A 17,205-nucleotide genomic window follows, 5' to 3' on the forward strand; every position below is an offset into this window, starting at 1 on the left:
AATTAGTCGTTCTGTGTAGATTCTGCAATAAATGTACCTCAAAAATGACTTGGAACATTGTGCATAATTCATATGATGTGAATTTGAAGTTAGTGTATGCAATGTGTGCATTAGGAAAAGGAAAAAAGTTTACTCAAACGTTTTGTGGTTTGATGGACCTTGCTGCTCCTCCTAGTAGGTTCAAGAAATACATAAAAATTCTTTTAGGTGCCTTGATGGTTGTGTCTATTGCATCTATGAAACGCGCAGTAGAAGAAACTGTAAATGCTAGTGGAACCAGTGACATTGCTGTTGTGCTTGATAGGACATGGCGATATCGAGGACATCATTCTTTGAATGGTGTTGTAAATGCTACCTTTCTGGATAATGGAAAAGTTGTTGATGTTGAGTGCTTATCTAAGTATAACCACACCTGCATTGGTAACACTGACGGACACACTGAACATCAGTTTTCTAAGAATTATGATGGTTACAGTAGAGGTATGGAGTGTGATGGAGCTCTAAAAATATTTCAGAGGTCGGTGCCCATTTATAACGTTAGGTATACGAAGTACCTAGGCGATGCGGTCTCTAAAGCTTTCAATAAATTTAATGAGTTCAATGTTTATGGTGATACCTTGGTAACAAAATTGGAGTGTTGTGGACATGTGCAAAAGAGGATGAGTGCTAGAATGAGGAAGCTGCGAAGAGAAACGAAAGGATAGTTGCTATCTGATGGAAAATCTCTGTCTGACAGAGGCAGATTGACAGAAACTGAAATAGACCTGGCCATTAGACGAACTGCACCTCTGAATCAAATTACAGCAATGAGGAAAGCTACTTTCATAAGTTGTCCACAGATGACCACCCTGTTCATGGACTTTGCCATAAACGAGCAGATTCTTGGCTTGGTTACTAAAAAGCAAAAGAAAGTGGTCAAATATAGCATCATAAACATTCTCTTAATGAGCCTGTTATGAATGAAATAAAACCAATTTTTAGAGAGCTGAGTGACCCTGTTTTGCTTAGTAAATGGGGGCACTAAGAATACAAATGAAAGTTTCAACAACTGCATATGGGAAACATCACTCAAGAATGTTTTTGTAGGACTAAATATATTAAAAGTTGGTGTACTAGATGCAGTGATATGTTTCAATGATGGAGTGATAGGAAGGTTGTAAGTCCTGAGAAATTTAGGTATAAAATGTGGCTCTAATAAGGAAGATCAATTGTTTGCCTGTGACAGACAATGGGTGGATTAAGCTGAAAGATTCGCTCTTCAAGTTACCAAAGAAGCAAGAAGTGCTAAACGGAATGGCAAGAGGAAGCTAGAAGATCCAGAAATGCTGCAGGATGAAGACTATGTTTCAGGAATGTTCTGAGGCACAGTTTAATTGGATTCATATCTTCATTCAGAATTCCCTGCAAGTTGTATTTTTGAGAATTCAGGTACAATTATTTCCTAAAGTTTGTAAAGCATTGCTCTAATTTTTTACTGTAACTTGCAATAGTCCATACTTATACAGTAGACCTAAGCTTTGTTGCAGAGTTAACTAAATTACAGAAAAATAACATTTTCATTGGGAAAAAATTATAAAAATTAAAATGTAGGATGTGATATTTTCTATCATTGTAATATAGATAATAGGTGGAATTAAGTATGTCTAGTACTGTTGGGGATATGTGAACAAACATTTTGCAGCGTGCATAGTGACACACAAGATATGATGTGCAGAGTGCATTAGACTCTATGGAATATACATGTTCCGTGTTTGTTGATGGGGCAACATAATATATTGTATCAATATGTGTTGTGCAAATAAAGCATAAGTTTATTTTGTCCCTTAAATAGTTATTACCTGTGATTTAGCTGCGTTAATCTGCATAAACTACAAGTACCTCAGCCATCATGTCATTCATATCTGGTAAAAATTTGGTCTCCTTCAAATGTATAACATTGGATTAAGTGCTACCTCAATTTAAGGAAGCACTTTGCAAAAAAATACACCAATTTCTTTGTAATTTTTTTAATAACTCTAAGCAGGTTCAAAAATATTCAAAATACTTCTAATTTGTTTAGAAAGTGTGCTGCATTACCTGATACCAACAAAAAAATCTGTAAAACATACACATTACAAACTGTGCCTGAAAGAAGGAGGTGCTGTTTTTTTACATAATATTGAGCCAGAAAAGTACTCTATATCCTTAAAGAATTGCACACCACTTGAAAAAAACCTGTGTTTGTAAATGTTTAGGGATTAGCCAAATCATTTTGTGTTGTTAATTTCCTTAGTTCAGAAAGTATGTGTTGAGAGATCACTATGGTACTGATTTGTTTTTCTGGGGAAGGAATTGACCATTTGAATGCAAAGGCAGCTACGATGAGAATATCACAGAGATGGATCTACATCATAGAACTGACTGGCACATCAAACATGTCCAGTCTTTTAGTTTTATTTAAATTTGTTTTGAGTAAATTTCCTACAAATGCACACACATAGATGTGTTTTTTTCCATTATGTGGTGTAACCTCCCCATGTGAAATTATAAAAAGGTCAATGATTATAAAAAAATGATGTGCCAAATGTTGACTTCCCACAAAACTGAATAATAAGAATGGGCCAAGCGTAACCTCCTTGCAGAATTAAAGAATAATAATGGCCCAAATGCAAACTCCCCACAAACATTAACGAATGAGCATTGCTCATAAAACCCTCAATAATGTTAATTAAATAATGAAGCATGAACTGAATGTAACATCTGAAGAGCAATAATTAAACCTGATAAATTTTATAGGCACACCAGCGCTGACCTACGGTCCTGTGAAATAATCAAACCTGATAAATTCTTACCTCGGTAAAACTGTGTCTATCTGCTCTTATTTTTGGCACAGCTTCATGCAATGCTGGTGTATATTTAATTCTGATTCTTGGAGGAAATGCATAGGAAATATTCTTTGAATTGAAATGAATCTTTTTCTTCAAAAGGGTGAAAAAATTCTTTAAATTGAAATGATTACTTTTCTTTAAAAGATTTACTTTATAAAAAATTATTATTGGGGCAATTCTTGAACAAATTAATTACAATTAACATATGTTATTAGCTGAGCACAATGCTGCTTCATTACCTTCTATAACAAAATACCTCGTCCCAAACCATGACCAGAGATGGAGGGAGAGCATGCCAACGACGCATGGCGACGCCCGCTCAGTACAACGGTCCACTCGCTAAAACCACTGCTGACAGATTGCAACTCGCAACTCAACCACTCTCTCTGCCGACTCCACACACACTACTACCGTCCCCGGCGCGCTACTACTACTGAACTGACTATTACTGTCGTCTCGCGCGGTCAAGCGCAGACTAGCAACGATAAATAACTCTCTGGTCATCTGTCATGCCTCGCCATCGCTGGTAATGAATACATATGAAACGTATGCGTTTCATAACCCTCCACTGGGGGGGGCAAATATTTGGCAGCGATGGTGAGTCATTTGGACTTGCCATGAGCAACAAATTTTTTCTTCACTGACTAACTTTACAATTACAGCATATATACAGATGTAGAACATGAAGTAAATATGGTGCACATGCACCAAGTACAAAACATATTAGGCAATAACAAAATGTGAGTACAAAACATATTAACAAATGACATAAGTGCACATGCACTGAAAAATTCTTCAAACTATTCACAACAAATAGACATAATGAGTACAAATCTCTTGACAAATGACATAAGTGCACATGCACTGTAGTTTAGAACATATCAGGAAATCACAAAATGTAAAGGCAATGAATACAAGTCATACTAACAAATGACACAAATGTACATGTACTGTATATACTTTTCTTTACTATGTTACAAGAATTAGGATAGGAAAGGGAAGGATTGCATCATGGTTGTAGCACTTTAGGTTGCACGCAGCTGCATTGAAAGTCCATATCTTTGTACAGAAGCACAACACCAAGTGAGACAATCTGAAGTTCTTTTCCCAGAAGTATTAATCAGGGTAGCCAAGACACTGAAATGTCGTAGTAATATTCCATGTTATCATTTTGGCAGTATATTAGGTACACCAAACAGTGAGACCATAATAACATCTCCATCGCTCAAGGTGGTGGACAGCATGTTGTGTCAACACCACATCCTTGTAAGGTACACCAACGTAGAATTAGTGCAAAAACCAAATATAGTGCTCCATGATCAAGAGGATATACAGGGCAAACGGATATTGCAGTAATTCAGGGTAGTTAGGCCAGAAGGTGAAGGACATTAAGTCACATACTAGTATTCACTGACAATTATATTAGTAGTTTGCGACATCCATTGCCCAGTTATTGAACATTTCAGTACCATGTATCTAGTATTACAGAATAGTGTTCATAGATTGGCGTTTTACAGAGAACATTGGCACTCATTGCCTAATTATATTACATAATAATATTCATGTGGCGTATTACAGAGAACAATGGCACTCATTCCCTAATTGCAAATCATCTGAAGTCATTACATAATTATATTCATGTGGTGTGTTACAGAGAACATTGTCACTCATTACCTAATTAGAAATCATCAGAAGTCATTACATAATTATATTCATGTGGTGTTTTACAGAGAACATTGGCACTCATTCCCTAATTACAAATCATCAGAAGTCATTACATAAAATAGGACGTAGTCAATAACATAGTATTACGGAATAATGTTCATAATTAATCATTGGTCATCTTAATACAGTAATCAGTAGCATTCATTTCCCAGTTACAAAACATAAAACAGGAGGTAGTCAATAACATAGTATTACAGAATAATGTTCATAATTAATCATTGGTCATCTCAATACAGTAATCAGTAGCATCCATTTCCAGTTACAAAGCATAAAACAGGAGGTAGTCAGTAACATAGTATTACAGAATAATGTTCATAATTAATCATTGGTCATCTTAATACAGTAATCAGTAGCATTCATTTCCCAGTTACAAAACATAAAACAGGAGATAGTCAATTACATAGTATTACAGAATAACGTTCATAATTAATCATTGGTTGGTCATCTCAATACAGTAATCAGTAGCATTCATTTCCAGTTACAAAGCATAAAACAGGAGGTAGCCAATAACATAGTATTACAGAATAATGATCATAATTAATCATTGGCCATCTCAATACAGTAATCAGTGGCATTCATTTCCCAATTACATAGCATTATTATTATACTGCAACTATTACTCAAAGTCTGTGATAGCAAAACATCATTCAGTATTACTCATACCCTTTTTTTGTGCTAGCAATGCATTGCGTTGGGTAATTACAGGGGATAGAAAAAAAAATTGCTTTTGGGTTGTTGCTGTAAATGAAAATGTGTAACGTCATTCGTCATGAAACAGCTGTAGCAAGATTATGAAATAAGTAGAGTATATGTAATCACATTCATAAATGACATAGACTTAATGACAACTGCTTATAGCACATTAATTTCATAAATAATTTTTCCTGCAAAAATATACAAAAATGGAATATTAAACTGAAAGGAGAAACGCATTTTGTGCTGAAAAGTAGTGAACTTCGAATTAACAGGTAGTGAAATGTGTATAAAAAATGTGTTCCATAGCTGTCCTTTCCAAAACCTTCAGTCATCATACTATGCAATATAACACATACTGTCAAAACGAACTGCAACAAATACTTAAATAACTACATAGCATAAATACGTAACTTCAACATTACCCTCATCTGTAAAGAAAAAAAACTTCATTATCCATCACTTCATTATCTATATTATCATAACTCCATTATCATCATCACCTGTAAATAAAAACTTCATTATCCATAGTAGCATATTCTTCATCATTATTCATCAGCATTCATTATCTTCTGCAAAAAAAATCACTTCATTACTTATTATACAACTATTCCTCATAACTCCATTATCATCATCACCTGTAAAGAAAAACTTCATTATCCATAGTAGCATATTCTTCATCATTATCCTTCAGCATTCATTATCATCTGCAAAAAAAATCACTTCATTACTCATTATACAACTATTTCTTATCTCTAGCATTTTTCATCACTAAAACTAAGATGTGTAGTTCTGTCTGACAGCCTGCATCAATCGCTTCGTATTCTGAAAGAAAAAATTAGTTAAGACTGCTATTCTACGATGTGTATAGTATATTCTTGTTAATGCTTGTTAATTCTGATCCATTTACTCTTCCTCATGAGGTTTTTGCATCTTCTTTCGTTTATTCCATAGGTGAAATTCCCATTTCTGTTTAATTTATTTCCTTTACACGTTATTTCTTTCTGAAAATGATGAACAAATATTAATGTCTTGCATTTAATTCATATACCCATTAGATAAAAACTGGTTTATAGTGATATAATTAAGCATACAGCATAGCATGACAGAAAACGTAATATGTCAAAAACATAGATAGTGTTCAGAGGCAAAAATGTACACAGAATATCACAATGCAGCAGCAAAAAAAAAAAAAAAAATGTAAAACAGTCACGATGTTGAGATATCATAGGGCAAAAATGTCAAGGTCAACTGGTGTTTGTTATATCTTAACTATTTCATAATGCATACAAACAAACAGGAAAACAATCACACATACATAAAAAATGATGACAAGAAATGTAACCTTCCTTGTGTTCAGCAGTTATGTTGTGTAGTTAATAGAGGCGAGAATTGAAGACTTTAATGGAGAGAGAATTTAATAAAATTAATATGTCACTAGATAAAATTGCATAATTATTCATACGATACGTAAGTTTATCTGGAAAAATGTGCACGGTCTGATGTGTAATGACAAGAAGAGCGACCTGCTAACCTTACCTTGCTGGGCACTTGCCAAGAAAAAATACGATAATCATCAGTAAGTAGTCATGTGAATATAATTGCATAAGTGATCATAAAATTAGCAAATGGCATTATAGCATGTTAAATCATAAAGTATCTTCATTCAATAAAAGGTTTGATGTTGGAGATGTGGTGGTTTCCCTTTCGATTTTCTGGTTCTCAAAGTTTCGACGTGTACAACATTGGGGTGAGGAATGCTGCGAATCTGATATGGACCTGCGTATAGAAGTTCAAATTTACTGCACCTACCTTTTATTTTGTTGGATAAATAGTGTGTACGTACTAATATCTTCTGTCCAACGTGAAAGTCACGGCGTGTACAAACCTGTTTTTGTTGTCTTCTCCGGCGCTCTGCGGCACGTTTGATGTTGTTCAGCGCAATGTCAATTATTTCGTGGTGTCGTAGTCGACGAGATGTAGGAAAGGTTACTAATTCTTTAATTTTGTTAGGTGGTTCAACATTTTTCAGTATAACAGACGGAGATAGCATAGTGGCTTCATTTGGTATGGAATTAATTACATCCTGGAATGAGTGTATGTGTGTGTCCCATTCAATATGTCTTTTATGGCAGTTTATTCTACACAGTTTACCAATTTCTTTCATTAATCGTTCACAAGGGTTCGAAGAAGCATGGTACCTGGATATATAGATCGGAGAAATGTTTCTAGTTCGTAACATACGTGTCCATATAGCAGATCGAAATTGTGGTCCATTGTCGGAAATTACTTCATCACATGCCCTACATGAAATAGAAAATGTTTCACAAATGCTTTCGAAACAGTTTTAGCAGTAGCTTTGCGTAACGGAGTGAAGGTAACAAATTTTGAAGTGAGTTCAACAGCGACAAAGATGTAGCAAAAACCTTTATTAGTTCTGGGAATCGGACCAAAAATGTCTACAGCGGCCATATGTCTTAATTTAACAGGTACAATGGGATGTAATGGAGGAATATGTGAAGTTGTGTCTGACTTAGCTTTCTGGCAGATTTTACATGACGCTAAAACTCGTCGTATACATTTCTCCATGTTGGCAAAATAACAGTTCTGTCTCACTATAAGAAAACATTTTCTAGCTCCGTAATGTGCGTAACTTAAATGAGTATACCAGATTAATTTGTTAACAAGCTCGTCAGGAATGCATAATAACCAATTGTTGCTGTCTGGATGAGAGCGGCGAAACAGAATGTTATTGCGTACAGTGTAATGGTTTCTAATGGTAACATTATTCTTATCTTGCCAAAGCTGTTTAATTTCTTTCCACACGTTGTCTTTACTTTGCTCTTGTGCTATGTCCTGTAATGACGACGAAATAAAATTTTCAAATGCCACTTGTTGAATGTACATGACGCTGAAATTTGCTTTGCAGAAGTTTGTTGCGATGTCTTGCTGATTGTTGCTGAGAGAACGAGATAGTGCGTCTGCTACAACATTTTGTGTTCCGGGAATGTGAACTATTGTAAAATTAAATTCCTGTAGATAAAGTTTCCATCTGCTTAATCTATCGTGTGTAAATTTAGCTGAAAGTAAAAATTGTATCGCTCTGTGGTCTGAGTAAACACATAATGTTTCCAGTTCTGTAACAGAATAATTTCGTTCAGCAGGTGACAGAATGCGACTTGCAAATGCGATGTTTTTAATTACTGTAGAGCCATCTTCTTCAATTTCCTGAAAAATATGTACGCCTAAAGCGGTGTTAGAACTGTCGGTGGCAATGGAAAAATTTCTAGTAAGATCTGGGTGCGATAAAAGTGGTGCATTCAACAAAGCATGTTTCAGGTTCACTAATTCAGAATGTGCTTGCTTATCCCAGGACCAAATAGTGTTTTTACCTCTCAATTGACATAATCTAGGTGTAGAGTAATGAATAAATTTACGAAAAAAGTTCATTAAATCCAAAAAGCTGCGTAGTTGTCTTTTCGTCGTAGGAACAGTAATGTCACGTAAAGCTTGAAGTTTTTCCGGTTCAGGCGCAATGCCTTCTGCTGAAATCACGTGTCCAAGAAATTTTATAGAAGTTTTGCCAAAATGCGATTTACTGAGATTAACTGTGAGTCCTTGTGCACGAAATGTTTGCAACAGTTGTTCAAGAATCAGATTGTGTTCAGACCAGTTAGCTTCAGCAATAAGAATGTCGTCTACATACGTTGTGATTCTGTCTTTAAGTTCTGTCGGAAGTATTGTGTTCAAACCGCGAATAAAAGCTGCAGAAGAAATTGTTAAGCCGAACGGTAATTTACAAAATTGATAACAGTCACCAAAACAGAGAAATGCTGTGTACTTTCTGCAGTTCGGATGGAGCTGAATTTGCCAAAATCCCGATTTCAGATCTAATGTAGAATAAATAGCAGTACCATGAAATTTCTGTAGTAGTTCCTCTAGTGTCTGTGGTCGATCTGTTTCATTAATGATTATGTCATTGATGTGACATGAATCAAGTACGAGGCGAAGTGAACCATCTTTTTTCTTAACAATATGGAGTGGGTTTATGTACGGACTAACAGCCGGTTCAATAATTCCTTGCTCGAGCATATCTTGCAATTCCTTCTTAACTTGTTCTCTATGGATATATGGAATGGGATAATGCTTGGCTTTAAATGTATCGTGCTGTTTGACTTGAAATTCATACATAAAACCGGACATAGTACCAGGAACGTTGTCAAAAACTGGAGCTTGCTGTAAAAGAATTTTGTGTAGTTGCGTGCGTTCGTCGTCTGTACTTGCACAGCTTTGTTTAACTTTATCTGAAATCGTCTGTATTACGTCATAGTCGGCTTCGTCTGGAGTATTATAGTTATGTACGTGCGTATCTGTGAACAATGTGGAATTACAGTCTATGTTACGTGATGCAGAAATGACCTCTGTATGGTTAATTGTTTGTTCTTCCGCAGATAATGAGTGATGAAATTCTAAAGCCAGTTGTACATTTTCATCCTTTAACATTAAATAGGAATTTTGAAAGTCAATAATGGCGTCGTGTTGGACCAGAAAATTAGTACCTAAAATAACGTCTGTTGTCAATAAAGGAACAATCCAAAAATTTGAGTAAAATGTGTGACCGGCAATACAAAATGATAAATGTGTCTGTAATTTAACGTCTACTCCTTTACTCGATATAACTCCCTTCACTTTCGTTTTGCCTAATGGTAATGTAGGATAAGTATTCTCTTTGTTACACTCGTTGAAAGTTTCTTCATTTATAACTGACCTAGGTGATCCAGAATCGATTACTGCTGAAAATTTCGATGAACCAATTTTAATTTCGATGACAGGATGTGAAATGGTTTTCTGAACAACTGGTCTTTCCTGCAAAAGAGTGTCTCGGATGTCGTCAAAAGTAATTACATTTTCGTGAACAACATTTTGCGTGTCTAAAGTAGTGCTTGTGTTACTGGAAGATGCGACCTGTACTGTATCTAGTCAAGTTCTATCTGACGTGTTATTATTTTCAGGAGGATGCTGTGGCATTTCGACTATTTGAACTGTTCTGTTATTCCTTCCGGACGTACTACGTTCTGGATGATGTCTACTATCTGGTTCATTCATGAGAATATGTTCCTGTGGATGATTTTGCTGTTTGTAAGATCGACTGTTATTAAATGTACATTGAAAATTGTGCTCATTATTTTTACGTCTGTCGTGATAGTCATTCCTATACGGTGCATTGCGATAGGAATTGAAATATTGTGTTTTCTGTACGTAATTATTTCCTTGCTGCCGTGCGTTACTATTTGTTGGAGCTGAGACTATACGTGCACGTGGCGAAACATTAAAGTTTGGTTGACCTTGTACACTGCATTGTTGGTTAGGTATGCTAACCGGTTGGTTTTGATGCTATTGCAGAGAAAAAACTGTATTGTTGCCAAAACGCATTTGCTATTGCTGACAATTTTACACATATTGATGATTACGATTTTATCTGTTATTATAATTACGGCCATAGTTGTCATTACGGGAGTGTCTAAAGAGAAGTGTCACTTTCGGTATAATTTCTCACATCAGGTTTTCTTTACTCGTTTCTTAATTCTAGATAGAGCAATAGCTGAAAGCTGTTTTGATAGATATAAAGGATAGTAGAAGAGAAGGCAGCAGTGCAGAAAACTAAAGATGAAACAGCACTACTACAGCTCGGGGCCCTGTGCACGCTACGGAACATATTCATTAAAGCGTAATGAATCCCCTGAGGTCCATTACACGCTGCAAATACATTTTAGCTTTTGCATTACAGGCAATGGCGGTAAAAATGCACAAACAAATTGCTGTATCCCTGTTAATTGTAGTTTCTGTATTACACGCAATGCTGTTAAAAATACAAAAGCAAATTGTCGTATCCAGTCCAGAGCGTGTACCTGTGCTCTGTCATTACTAAATTCCTTAGATTTCCTTACGGATAAAAATTGCTCGTAATCTACGTTCTCGTCACTGAATTTGAGAACACGTTCAGGTTTGTGTGAGAATCTGTTTGTCTGTGTCATTTCGGATTTCAAGTCGCGTAGCTTTTCGGATTTTAAGTCGCGTAGTCTCTGTAAATTGCTTAAGTTACACTGGCTGTACGAGCGTGACAAATGTTCGGAATTCGCCGTATGCTGTGACGTGTTATTAACTTAAATATTTTTTATCTCTGTTACTTTAATACGTTCGACATTCTGCTTATTCTTTTGTTCACATTTCTTCTCGACTTCCGTATCCACAGGGTGTGAAAGTTCTGGTGGCTGTAAATTAAACTCGTCGCGTATCTGTGTTGCGTTTTTAGGACATTGTTCAGCGACTGCATTAATTTCGTCTCTATGTGATTCTGTTGTGCCTACACGTGTACTACTTAATTCTTGTGCAACAGTTCCAACTTCTTCATTACTGTTATTAGCACAAGCCTTAGTATCCTCACGTAATTGTTCTTTAGTGTCATGACATTGAACGGTAACCGCTGTAATCTTTTCACTATGTTGTTTATCCTGTTCGTTAAGGTTGTCGTGTTTTTCGTTCGGCTGTTTAAAACTTTCATTAAATTGTTTGTTCTGTTCCTTAAGTTTTTTGAGAAAGTCGTCTTGTTTTTTAATAGCTTGTTTGAAATTTTCATTAACCTCGTTCTTAAATTGTTTGTTATCTTCACTCTGTTGTTTGGAATTGTTATCTAGTTTTTTATTAAGTTGTTTACTCATTTGTAGCAACAATGCCATGATTTGATCCGACCCAAAATTAGCATTTCTATTCTCTGTGCTGGTGGTGGTGTACCAGCAATTGTCACGTTTTGTGTATCCATTTGGATATTCTGTGATTCTTGAAAAGGTTTGCTAATCGGATGTGCACTGTTAGTCACTACCTCGGTATTAAATAAATCCGACGCATTCTGATTACACAGTTCGTTTTCATTAGAAAAATTGGTCTGTTCATTACCTGAATTTTGCAAACCGGTTGTGTTGAGCTGGGCAGCGCTCATTGCAACAGAACGCCCTGCGTCATCAATTGTCGTTAGATTAACAGACGACACTATTGAATTCGTCTGTTCAGCATTAGGATCAAAATTAACATTAGTGGTCGGTACACACTGATTGTCAGTAAACGGAGGATTGTCATCAATACACTGTGTGTCACAAGTACTATCGGTGAAGTTATTTAAGTCAGTTATTTCACTCATCATACCTCGCGATGTACTATTAACAGTCTTTCGCGGCATTTTTACACTAGTCACAATTATTCACAAATGAGACAAAGAAAATGCAAAATCCAACAAATACAAATACAACAAAGAGCAACGAATTGCCGATGATCTGTTAGAGAAAGTCACAATATTAGTAAAAGTGTTGCGCCAAATGCTAATTATATTTAAGTAAATAAGAGCAGATATCTGACTACTTCTCAAAAGATTCTCAAAGAAATACGATCCTGGTTCGGGTGTCGCCAAGTGTAACCTCCCCGCATGAAATTATAAAATGTCAATGATTACAAAAAAATGATGTGCCATATGTTGACTTCCCACAAAACTGAATAATAAGAATGAGCCAAGCGTAACCTCCTTGCAAAATTAAAGAATAATAATGGCCCAAATGTAAACTCCCCACAAACATTAACGAATGAACATTGCTCATAAAACCCTCAATAATGTTAATTAAATAATGAAGCATGAACTGAATGTAACATCTGAAGAGCAATAATTAAACCTGATAAATTTTATAGGCACAGCAGCACTGACCTACGGCCCTGTGAAATAATCAAACCTGATAAATTCTTACTTCAGTAAAACTGTATGTCTATCTGCTCTTATTTTTGGCACAGCTTCATGCAATGCTGGTGTATATTTAATTCTGATTCTTGGAGGAAATGCATAGGAAATATTCTTTGAATTGAAATGAATCTTTTTCTTCAAAAGGGTGGAAAAATTCTTTAAATTGAAATGATTACTTTTCTTTAAAAGATTTACTTTATAAAAAATTATTATTGGGGCCATTCTTGAACAAATTAATTACAATTAACATATGTTATTAGCTGAGCGCAATGCTGCTTCATTACCTTCTATAACAAAATACCTCGTCCCGAACCGTGACCAGAGATGAAGGGAGAGCACGCCGCCGACGCATGGCGACGCCCGCTCAGTACAACCGTCCACTCGCCACAACTACTGCCGACGGAGTGCAACTCGCAACTCAACCACTCTCTCTGCGACTCCACACACACTACTACCGTCTCCCGCGCGCTACTACTACTGAACTGACTACTACTGTCGTCTCGCGCGGTCAAGCGCAGACTAGCAACGATAAATAACTCTCTGGTCAGAGATTCTGTCATGCCTCGCCATCGCTGGTAATGAATACATATGAAACATATGCGTTTCAGAGGGATGAGCGAAACATCTCTTCACTTAATCTAATAAAAATTGATTATACACTTACTTCAGTTATGATGAACATTGCAGTGATTTCTATAAGATTGTGTTGCCCAATGAAAAAATGTTGAGAAATTTATACTCAACTGAGAAGTACTCCTCTTAATTGTATTGGATGTATTCTGAAGAAAATATGCAGTAAATATAATTTTTTAAAAGTCTGTGTCAGTAAATGTGTTCCCAATTTTTTCCACTGATCTCAGGCACACGTAGCTTGCAGAGATAATTTGTATACTAGAGGACGAAAACAATATAGAAACGAGTGGGGTTTCAAAAAATTATGTCACAGTAGGCTAATTTCACATACTCTACAAGGAGCTCAAGGAAGAGGAATCCGCATTTTATAAATATTTTGGAATCTCGAAAACTCAATTTCTTTCATTTGTTACATCAAATTACACCATAAATTACTAAAAGGAACGCAGAGCTAAAAGCTCCCATCAGACCTCTGAAAAATTCTTTTGTTTATGGTTAAGTTTAGTTTCCAGATGAGTGCAAATTTTTGCTATAGTCATATCTCCCCCAATACCTTCCCCTTCAAGATTTACAGGTTTTGTTTACATCTTGTATTTGTCATTTTATAGTTCAGGTACGTTATTTCTACTATGGTTAGCTAGTGAAACCACAAATCAAGGAGCTGCTTAACATATTTATACATATGGCTATAATAAATCAGTTGATGTTTAATCCACAAAACAAGCATTTTTCCACTGGAGGTTTCAGTCCATATCTTTAGTAAGCATTACATATGCCTGACAACATACAAATAGATTCCACATACTAATCAATCTGATTCTGTCGACAATACCTTTTTCACTTCAAGTTGAGCAATATTGCAGTACATTTCATCGTAAAATACACAGAAAAAACCGCTTTATAAATGTGATAGAGGTGAAGTAGTTTAAAAGTGCGATTGAAAATCATTTCTGGCACATTACAATACAAAAGTATGAAGGTTTAAGGTGTTTATGAATCAGACCTCAAATATTCCTTAATTCAGTTGTGTTCCATGATGTCTCTTTCCTAACAGAGCTTGTGTACCTCCTAATTGTTCAGACTGCTGCCTTCCTGCTTCAAGTAATCTTTCATCAGTCACTATAAAGTTATTAATTTTAACAATAAAAATAACGAAATGGAAAAAATTTATAAGAAATAACAAAAACAATGAATTACAATGACTTAGAATGACGTAATAACAATGAAATGTATGAGAAAATGAAGTGTGGAGGATGTTTGCCATATACTTACCAAAAATAACTAGACTGCTCACTAGTGTTAATGCAGCTTTCCCATATTGAAGACGCCATTTGTAGGACAATGCTGTGTTTGGACTTAGTAAATGATGAACTGAGAAAACTTAACTCACGAGGTGATTTTTCTGCAACGTATACTATGAGGTGTGGTCTCTGAGACCCCTATCTTTAACCCAAGATTTAAGCTGTAAATCATTTGAAAGTTTAATATGTGTTACATAATATTTATCGTTACAACTATGTAAGTGTTGTTTAAATACTCCTTGTTGATTTTCTTGCATTAAATATAGACAACAGTATTTCATTTTTGCACCAAGCAAATATCACATACTTTTGTAAAGCTTTCTCAGTAGAATACAAAACGAACTGTTAGAGAACTGAAATTTTACATTCTGAAAAATTATGCTATCTCTGTAGAAAGAAAATTTTCGCATAAAACTAATTTCTGTGGTTTAAACTTGCACATGAAAGCTAAACCCGATAGCCAGAAAAAGAAAGGCTGCAAAATTAATATTCAGTACTGAGATCTACATCTTTCTTTACCACCACTCAGTACATAATTAATTTTAACTTAGTATTTTGTTGGTGGAACAGAAAGATCCTCATCACCATTGTCCTGAAGTTCTTCCTCTGAATGGTCCTCTTGTTTAATAGCAGAATTGTGATCACTGGCTATTGGAAAATCGTTGTCTTCTTCGTCTACTTCTTGTTCTACATCTTCACATCATTCTCCATCCACTGACTAAAAATTTCATCGAACTTATAGTGTGAAAAATTGTCACATTCTTGCTGACACATTTTGTACTGAACTGACGAAAACAAGTGTGTAGTTGAAGAGGCGTGGTCTACAAGACGTCATCACATGTGAGTAACACATGTCAACAACAATCAAATAAGGCGATAATGCAACTGACATTTGTAGGGTTAAAATAAATGATAATTAATTGAAACCCACAGCTGGCGATAGGTATTGTTCATATACCTCGATGGGGACAGCTGAAAATGTGTGCCCCAACCAAGACTCAAACCTGGCATCTCCTGGTTACATGGCAGATGCTTTATCCATCTGAGCCACTGAGGACACATATCAATAGCGAGACTGCAGGGACTTATCCCTTGCACGCTTCCCATGAGATTCACATTCCCAACTGTCCACAATCTACATACGTAATGTACCTAACTGATATTTGCCCATCCACTCAGTACTCGTGCACACTAAGGTGACGATTCCCATAAGAGTTCAGACAAACTGTGTGCATTCCCACAGACGAAGGTCAATGGCTGGGTAGTCTTTAACTATATATATGAAGACAGTAACTGTTATCGAAAGAACAAGTACCATTGATGACCGTGCAGTTTCTCTAGAATATATGATAATTAATTGAAACCCTCAGCTACAGCTGCAGCTATCATCACATATATTTGTAGGGTTGATGATTAAAAGAGGGTTGTTGTTGTTGTTGTTGTGGTCTTCAGTCCTGAGACTGGTTTGATGCAGCTCTCCATGCTACTCTATCCTGTGCAAGCTTCTTCATCTCCCAGTACCTACTGCAACCTACATCCTTCTGAATCTGCTTAGTGTATTCATCTCTTGGTCTTCCCCTACGATTTTTACCCTCCACGCTGCCCTCCAATACTAAATTGGTGATCCCTTGATGCCTCAGAACATGTCCTACCAACCGATCCCTTCTTCTGGTCAAGTTGTGCCACAAACTTCTCTTCTCCCCAATCCTATTCAATACTTCCTCATTAGTTATGTGATCTACCCATCTAATCTTCAGCATTCTTCTGTAGCACCACATTTCGAAAGCTTCTATTCTCTTCTTGTCCAAACTATTTACTGTCCATGTTTCACTTCCATACATGGCTACACTCCATACAAATACTTTCAGAAATGACTTCCTGACACTTAAATCTATACTCGATGTTAACAAATTTCTCTTCTTCAGAAACGCTTTCCTTGCCATTGCCAGTCTACATTTTATATCCTCTCTACTTCGACCATCATCAGTTATTTTGCTCCCTAAATAACAAAACTCCTTTACTACTTTAAGTGTCTCATTTCCTAATCTAATACCCTCAACATCACCCGACTTAATTCGACTACATTCCATTATCCTCGTTTTGCTTTTGTTGATGTTCATCTTATATCCTCCCTTCAAGACACTATCCATTCCGTTCAACTGCTCTTCCAAGTCCTTTGCTGTCTCTGAAAGAATTACAATGT

Source organism: Schistocerca cancellata, chromosome 12 (genome assembly GCF_023864275.1).
Source record: "Schistocerca cancellata isolate TAMUIC-IGC-003103 chromosome 12, iqSchCanc2.1, whole genome shotgun sequence".
Lineage (NCBI taxonomy): Eukaryota > Metazoa > Arthropoda > Insecta > Orthoptera > Acrididae > Schistocerca > Schistocerca cancellata.